The sequence below is a fragment of the Triticum aestivum genome, chromosome 7D (assembly GCF_018294505.1).
Source record: "Triticum aestivum cultivar Chinese Spring chromosome 7D, IWGSC CS RefSeq v2.1, whole genome shotgun sequence".
Taxonomy (NCBI): Eukaryota; Viridiplantae; Streptophyta; class Magnoliopsida; order Poales; family Poaceae; genus Triticum; species Triticum aestivum.
In genome coordinates this window covers 339,384,342-339,392,443 of record NC_057814.1, presented here as the reverse complement: position 1 = coordinate 339,392,443, position 8,102 = coordinate 339,384,342, and positions in this window count along the sequence as shown.

Genomic DNA, 8,102 nt, shown 5'->3' with positions numbered 1-8,102 from the left:
ACAGCCCTAGGGCGTCGTTTAGACTTTGGGTTTTGTTTAGATTAAAAGTTCGCCATAGCTGCAACTTCGCGTACTTCGTTTGTGTTCAGCGACCAGACAAAGGCGTCACAGAACTCCACCTTGATCAATAAAGCTTTCATCTTATATTCGCAATATCCAGATTGCAATCTCGGTTTCTTGCTTGTTCTTCGTTTGCTCGCAGGAAACAGACCCTCGTGGTCAGGTTGATCGTGCTCCGGCGTGGTCGATAACCTCTCGGAGTTGGTTTAGTGATTGCTAAGGCGCGACGTCCTCGCACGTTCGTAGTCGGATCGTCAAAGTCGACTTCCACCAAAGCGATATCCATCATCTCATCGAAAGACGGGACACCTTTGCCTCTATCATTTGTACTAGTAGCTATGTGTTTAATCTCTCTCTCTCTCTCTCTCGTGTTCTTGAGATGTCACGATCTTGATGTATCATGGGCTTTGTTAATATAGTCGGATCATATGGTGTTTCCCCCTCTTTATCTTATTGTGATGAATTGAGTTTTCCCTTTGAGATTTCATTTTATCGGATTGAATACTTTTATGGATTTGAGAGCACTTGATATATGTCTTGCATATGAATACTCGCGGTGACAATGTGGTTCATATTGTTTCACTTGATATGTGTTTTGGCATTCAACTCGCGGATTCCCGAGGTGACATTGGGGTAATCTATGCATAGGGGTTGATGCACGTTCTTGTCTTTGTTTCTCCGGTAGAAATCTTGGGGCACTCTTTGAAGTTCTTTGTGTTGGATTGAATATTACGAATCTGAATTTGCTTTGGTGTTATTTTAGTATGAACTCTTGTCTAGATCGATCAGAAAGAATAGCTTGGTGTTATTTTAGTACGAACTCTAGGATAGATTGATCGAAAAGAATAGCTTTGAGGTGGTTTCGTACCCTACAAACAGTCTTGTCTTATGTTCTCTGCTAGATAGGAACTTTGGAGTGATTTCTTCATCGCACTTTGAGGGACGGTTATACGATCCAATTATATTAGCATTGTTGAGAGATTGCACTAGTGAAAGTACGGACCCTAGGCCTCCTTTTCAAGCATTGCAACACCGTTTTTTGCCCGTTTACTATTTGCTACCTTGCTGTTTTATTTATTCAGATATAAAATATATTTCTACCATCAATATTACACTTTTATCACCATCTCTTCGCCGAACTAGTGCACCTATACAATTTGCCATTGTATTGGGTGTGTTGGGGACACAAGAGATTTCTTGTATTTGGTTGCAGGGTTGTTTGAGAGAGCACATCTTCATCCTACACCTCCCACGGATTGATAAACCTTAGGTCATCCACTTGAGGGAAAATTGCTACTGTCCTACAAAACTCTGCGCTTGGAAGCCCAACACGAGTCTACAAGAATAAAGTTGCGTAGTAGACATCAAGCTCTTTTATGGCGCCGTTGCCGGGGAGGTGAGTGCATGAAGGTATATCGTTAGATCTTGCAATCGAATCTTTTAGTTTCTTGTTTTATCACTACTTTGGTTCGTAAAAGAAAACTACAAAAAAATGGAATTGAGGTTGCATCATATTATTCATCTTTATAATGTATTTCGTGAAAATGATGGAAAGGAAAATTGTGCTCAATTGATAGAACAAGAATTCAGTAGAATGTTTAGTATAAATGGTGAGCATGATTGCAATGTTGTTAGTATGAATTCTTTGAATAACTATGATGCTAATAATATGCAAAGCCATAAGCTTGGGGATGCTATGTTTGATGAAGATGATGTTTTTAGTCCCCCAAGATTTGATGTGCAAATTTGTTATAATGATTGCATGCCTCCTATTTATGATGATTATAATGATGAGAGTGGATTTGGAGAGGTCATGACTTTATTTAGTGATGAATCCACCATTTTGGATGAGGCTTCAATTGACTATGATAACAAAGTTGTTATCTATGATGATTATGGTGATCACATGTATGCTATATTGAATAATGATAACCGTGAAACTTGTCATCATGATTTTAGTTAGTTATTTTGTTGAGTTTGCTCCCACTACTATTCATGAGAATAAATTTCTCATGTGGAGAGTAAGAAAATTTCTATGCTTATGCATCATGAAAAGAATGCTTTATGTCATGGTTATATTGTTGAATTTCTTCATGATGCTACTGAAAATTATTATGAGGGAGGAACTTATGCTTGTAGGAATTGCAATAATATCAAGTTTCCTCTCTATGTGTTGAAAGTTTTGAAGTTATGCTTGTTTTGCCTTCCTATGCTAGTTGATTGTTGTTCCCATAAGTTGTTTGCTCACAAAATTCCTATGCACAGGAAGTGGGTTAGACTTAAATGTGCTAGTAATATGCTTCATGATGCTCTCTTTGTGTTTCAATTCTTATCTTTTATGCGAGCATCATTGAAATCATCATGCCTAGCTAAAAGGCATTAAAGAAAAGCGCTTGTTGGGAGACAACCCAACACTTTTACCTACTGTTTTTGTGTGTTCACATGATTATGCTACTGTAGTAATCATGTTTTATAGCTTTTGTTTCAATAAAGTGCCAAGTAAATCCTTTGGGATAGTGTGGATGATAGTTGACTTGAATCTGTGCAAAAACAGAAACTTTTGCGCCCAGTAACAGAATTGTTTAAATTCACTGGAGTGTCAAAAAATTCTGAATTTTTTAAAGATGATTGATATACAAATTGTCTACGTGTTCTTTATTTTTCAGGATTTTAGGAGTTGCAGAAGTATGACTAATATTTAGATATTTACAGACTGTTCTATTTTTGACAGATTCTGTTTTCAATGCATAGTTTGCTTGTTTTCTAGTTTCTATGGCTTATATTGCTCAATATAAATTGTGGAAATGATATGCTACAGTAGGCATTGTGTGGAAACAATTATGAATCTTGTCTTTGCAGTACCAAAAGTGTAATGGTTTGCTCTTTATCATACTAACCTATCTCACAAAGTTCCGTTAAGTTTTGTGTGGTTGAAATTTTCAAGTTTTGGGTGAGATGTCGATATGAGGAGAATAAGGAGCGACAAGACCCTAAGCTTGGGGATGCCCAAGGCACGCCAAGGTGATATTCAAGGAAGATCCAAGCAACTAAGCTTGGGGATGCCCCGGAAGGCATCCCCTCTTTCGTCTCCAACATTATCGGTAACCTCACTTGGAGCTACGTTTTCATTCATCACATGATATGAGTTTTACTTGGAGTATCAATTTATTTTGTTACGATTTGCTTTCTGTTATTTATAAAAATGTTTTGCATCTTTTATTTCAATAAAAATGGCAATGATAGCCTTTACTCTGCTTATTTTACAAGTCTACATGTTGCTGTTTGAAAATAGAAAGTTTACCGCTATTGCCAAAATTCCCTAGAAATGTTGAAACTTTTTGAAAAATAAGCTCTAATAAATTTTCTAAAGTGTGGTAATTTTTTCAGAATTTTTGGAGTTAGGGAAGTATGATGAATATTGCATTCTTTACACACTGTACTGTTTTGGCAGATTGTTGTTATGTTTGCATTGTTTGCATATGTTTGCTTGTTTAATGATTTTATTTGAGGATAGGAGTATTAAATATGCAGAGGCATTTAGTATGTCATGTTGAATAATAATTTTAGTGATTTTCTACAGTAGAGAATGATAAGGTTTTTGCATTGGTTTATACTAACTTATCTCACGAGTTCTTGTTGAGTTTTGTGTGGATGAAGTTTTTAAGATTTAGGGAAATCGTGATATAAAAGGAATTAAGGAGATACAAAAGCTCAAGCTTGGGGATGCCCAAGGCACCCCAAGATAATATTTCAAGAAGTCTCGAGCATCTAAGCTTGGGGAAGCCCCGGTAGGCATCCCACCTTTCTTCATCAACAATTATCGGTTACTCTTGGTTGAGCCTAAATTTTTGCCTCTTCACATGATATGTGCTATTCTTAGAATGTCATTTTATTTTGTTTTGCTTGCTGTTTTAATAACATTCTTAGATCTGAAAGTTTTTAAATAAAATAGAGTCCTCAAATAGTTGCCAGGGAGGCTAGGTAAGCGGCACTCACATCCCGTCAACGAAGCTATTTTCTATGGAATTGCTCTAGTGCTTCACTTATATCTTTTTGAGCATGGTGTGCTTTAGTATTTTTGAAGAAATTCTCTCTTGCTTCACTTAAATTAATTTGAGAGAAAGAAATATTATGCTCATGATCTTCACTTATATTTGTTTGAGCTTATCAAAAGCAACACATGAAAATTAGTCCCAAAGTGATAGATATCAAAGAAGGATATAATAAAAACTTTCATGAAGATCATTGGACAAAATAAACTTGATTCCTTGTAATAGTTTTGAGATATGATGATGTGATGTGTGAGTCATGTTGATGAGTAATTATGCTTTAGTAAGAATATTGGTGTTAAGGTTTGTGATTCCCTATGCAAGCACGAATGTCAATAGTTATGCAATGAAATTATATCCTAGTTGTGGTGCATTATTCGGTGTTAATTATGCTCAATGCTCGCTTATGAGATTATTCGTTTCTTGGTTGGTCGCTTCTCAATCTTTTGCTAGCCTTAATTTTGCACTAAGTATGATCACTACTTGTGCATCCAAAATCCTTTAAACCAGTTTTGCCACATGAGTCCACTATACCTACCTATATGCAGTATTCTTTTGCCGTTCTAAGCAAATTTGTATGTGCCATCTCTAATTTTCAAAATAAATTTCTCTTTTGTGTGGTCGTACCGCTTGCGAGGCGGTGAGGGGTGGCCAATATTTTCCATGCTAGATGTGTTATTCACACGATGAGTGTTTATTCACTTGTCATTGCACGAGAGTAAGGCAAAGGTATCAGGGATGCCCAGTCCCGAAATGAAAAATGAATTTACTTTATGTTGTCAAATAATAAAATCCTTGGAAAGTGTTGGTATGGAGGGCACCCGTGGATACGATTAGCCATGGAAAGTGAAATTGTGGTTGAAAAAGGAATAAACTTTATTTTCTATTTGGGAACCGCCTATGATATATCTAGCATGGAAAGTGTTGGGAGCTCTAAGTCGTTTTCATTTGTGGGAAAAGTATGCCTCTCAAAATGTTTTTATATCTCAATTTTTGCTTTAAGCTCTGGCACCTCTACAAATCCCTACTTCCCTCTACGAAGGGCCTTTCTTTTACTTTATGCAATTTTTTTAATTTGAGTCTCCATCTTCTCTTATAAAGCACCAACTAGGAGGGACTATGATCGTACTTGAGCATTGGATGTAGCTAATATGTGAGTGTGTTTCATAAATGGATCAATGATTGAGCATGATGGGCTAGGGATAACTTATTTTAGCGTTGATATTTTGAAAGACATGGTTGCTTGTTGATATGCTTGAGTATTTAAGTCTCATGTCAAAACTAGCCTATTGCTTTGAACCATATAAAAGTCCAAACATCCATGCTACAAAGAAAAAATATGAGATGACATGTTAGGCAGCATTCCACATCAAAAATTCTGTTTTTATCACTTACCTACTCGAGGACGAGCAGGAATTAAGCTTGGGGATGCTGATACGTCTCCAACATATCTATAATTTTTGATTGTTCCATGCTGTTATATTATCATTCTTGGATGTTTTATAATCATTTTATAGTCATTTTATATCATTTTTTGGTACTAACCTATTGACATGGTGCCAAGTGGCAGTTGTTGTTTTTTGCATGTTTTTTACATCGCAGGAAATCAATATCAAACGGTGTCCAAACACCACGAAACTTTTTGTGGATTTTTTATGGACCAGAAGACCACCACTGGGCCAGAGCAGCACCTGGGGGTGCCCCGAGGGGGGCACAACCCACCAGGGCGCGCCTGGGAGCCCAGGCGCCCAGCTTGGTGGCCTCCCGCACCCCCTCTTTACCCTATAAATTCACAAATATTCCAAAAACCCTCGGGGTTACCCTAGATCAGAAGTGTCGCTGCTGCAGGCCTCTGTAGCCACCGAAAACCAATCTAGACCCCGTTCCGGCACCCTGCCGGAGGGGGGAATCATCTCCGGTGGCCATCTTCATCATCCCGGCGGCCACCACGATGAGGAGGGAGTAGTCCACCCTCGGGGCTGAGGGTTTATACCAGTAGCTATGTGTTTAATCTCTCTCTCTCTCTCTCTCTCGTGTTTTGGAGATGTCACGATCTTGATGTATCGCGTGCTTTGTTAATATATTCGGATCATATGGTGTTTTCCCCTCTTTATCTTGTTGTGATGAATTGAGTTTTCCCTTTGAGATTTTGTTTTATCGGATTGAATACTTTTATGGATTTGAGAGAACTTGATATATGTCTTGCATATGAATACTCGTGGTGACAACGGGGTATCATATTGATTCACTTGATATGTGTTTTGGCATTCAACTCGCGGATTCTCGAGGTGATATTGGGGTAATCTATGCATAGGGGTTGATGCACGTTCTTGTCTTTGTTTCTCCGGTAGAAATCTTGGGGCACTCTTTGAAGTTCTTTGTGTTGGATTGAATATTACGAATCTAAATTTGCTTTGGTGTTATTTTAGTACGAACTCTTGGCTAGATCGATCGGAAAGGATAACTTGGTGTTATTTTAGTACGAACACTAGGATAGATTGATCGGAAATAATAGCTTTGAGGTGGTTTCATACCCTACAAACAATTCCATCTTATGTTCTCCGCTAGATAGGAACTTTGGAGTGATTTCTTCATCGCACTTTGAGGGACGGTTATATGATCCAATTATATTAGCATTGTGTAGAGATTGCACTAGTGAAAGTATGGACCCTAGGCATCATTTTTAAGCATTGCAACACCTTTTTTTTGCCCGTTTACTATTTGCTACCTTGCTGTTTTTATTTATTCAGATGATAAAAATATATTTCTACCATCAATATTACACTTTTATCACCATCTCGTCGTCGAACAGTGCACCTATACAATTTGCCATTGTATTGGGTGTGTTGGGGACACAAGAGATTTCTTGTATTTGGTTGCAGGGTTGTTTGAGAGAGACCATCTTCATCCTACACCTCCCACGGATTGATAAACCTTAGGTCATCCACTTGAGGGAAAATTGCTAATGTCCTACAAAACTCTGCGCTTAGAGGCCCAACACGAGTCTACAAGAATAAAGTTGCGTAGTACACATCAATAATCTTTGTGTTATATGTAATGCATATGTCCATGAAGATAGAGGACACTTGTTTTTTCAGTGTAACTTCAGCTGCAGGGTGTGGAATTATCTCCAGATCGATTGGACACAGGGGTCTGATATCCAACAATGTATATTTCATGCCAAAACCAGCTTTGGGCATCCTTTCTTCTTTGAGGTGATGCTCACAGCAGCATGGAACATCTGGATCCTAAGGAATGGGAGGACCTTTAGAGGGGAGCAAGCTCGTTTTGCCACTTGGAAATGTAAATTGTACATGATATTCTTTTGTTAGCTCATAGGCTTAGTGATAGCATCAGAAGACAACTCATAGCTTGGGTCAATGCCCTTTTGTAAGTATAGGTAATTCTAAGGTAGGTCTTTACTCTTGAACTTTGGCACTCTCTCAGTGCTTGTATAATGTTGTATTGTTTTATTTTTTCTAATAATAAAGGGTTGTGGGGTTTACCCCACAGTAAATATTCAAAAAAATAGGCCCAAAGTCACGTTGGGCTGAACTGTTGCCACCTTTATCACGGGCCGTTAGAGGGCCGGATGTCGCGTCAGACCATATATGGCCCATGGGCAGCACGGGCCATTCCCAGGCCGAAAGACACACTGGGCTGAAATGGGCCCATGTCTACATCGAGCCTCTAACAGGACGAAATGTCATTGGGCCGTAATTGGCCCCAAATATTTGGTGAACAATTAACGGGCCAGATTTGGCTTCGGGTCGTAAATGGGCCATGTTTAAACAAGTCATTATTGGGTTGGCCCACTAGTGCCTGAGTAAATACTACGGGCCTTTGACTAGGCCGGCCTTTTTAACCTATATGGGCCTTTGTTGGGCCCTGCCACATGTCGACGTATCATAGGCATGTCTCCTCCATTGGACGGACGACATCTGGCCCACCGAGGAGCAGACACGTGTTTCCTCCAGCCAATGATGATTTTAC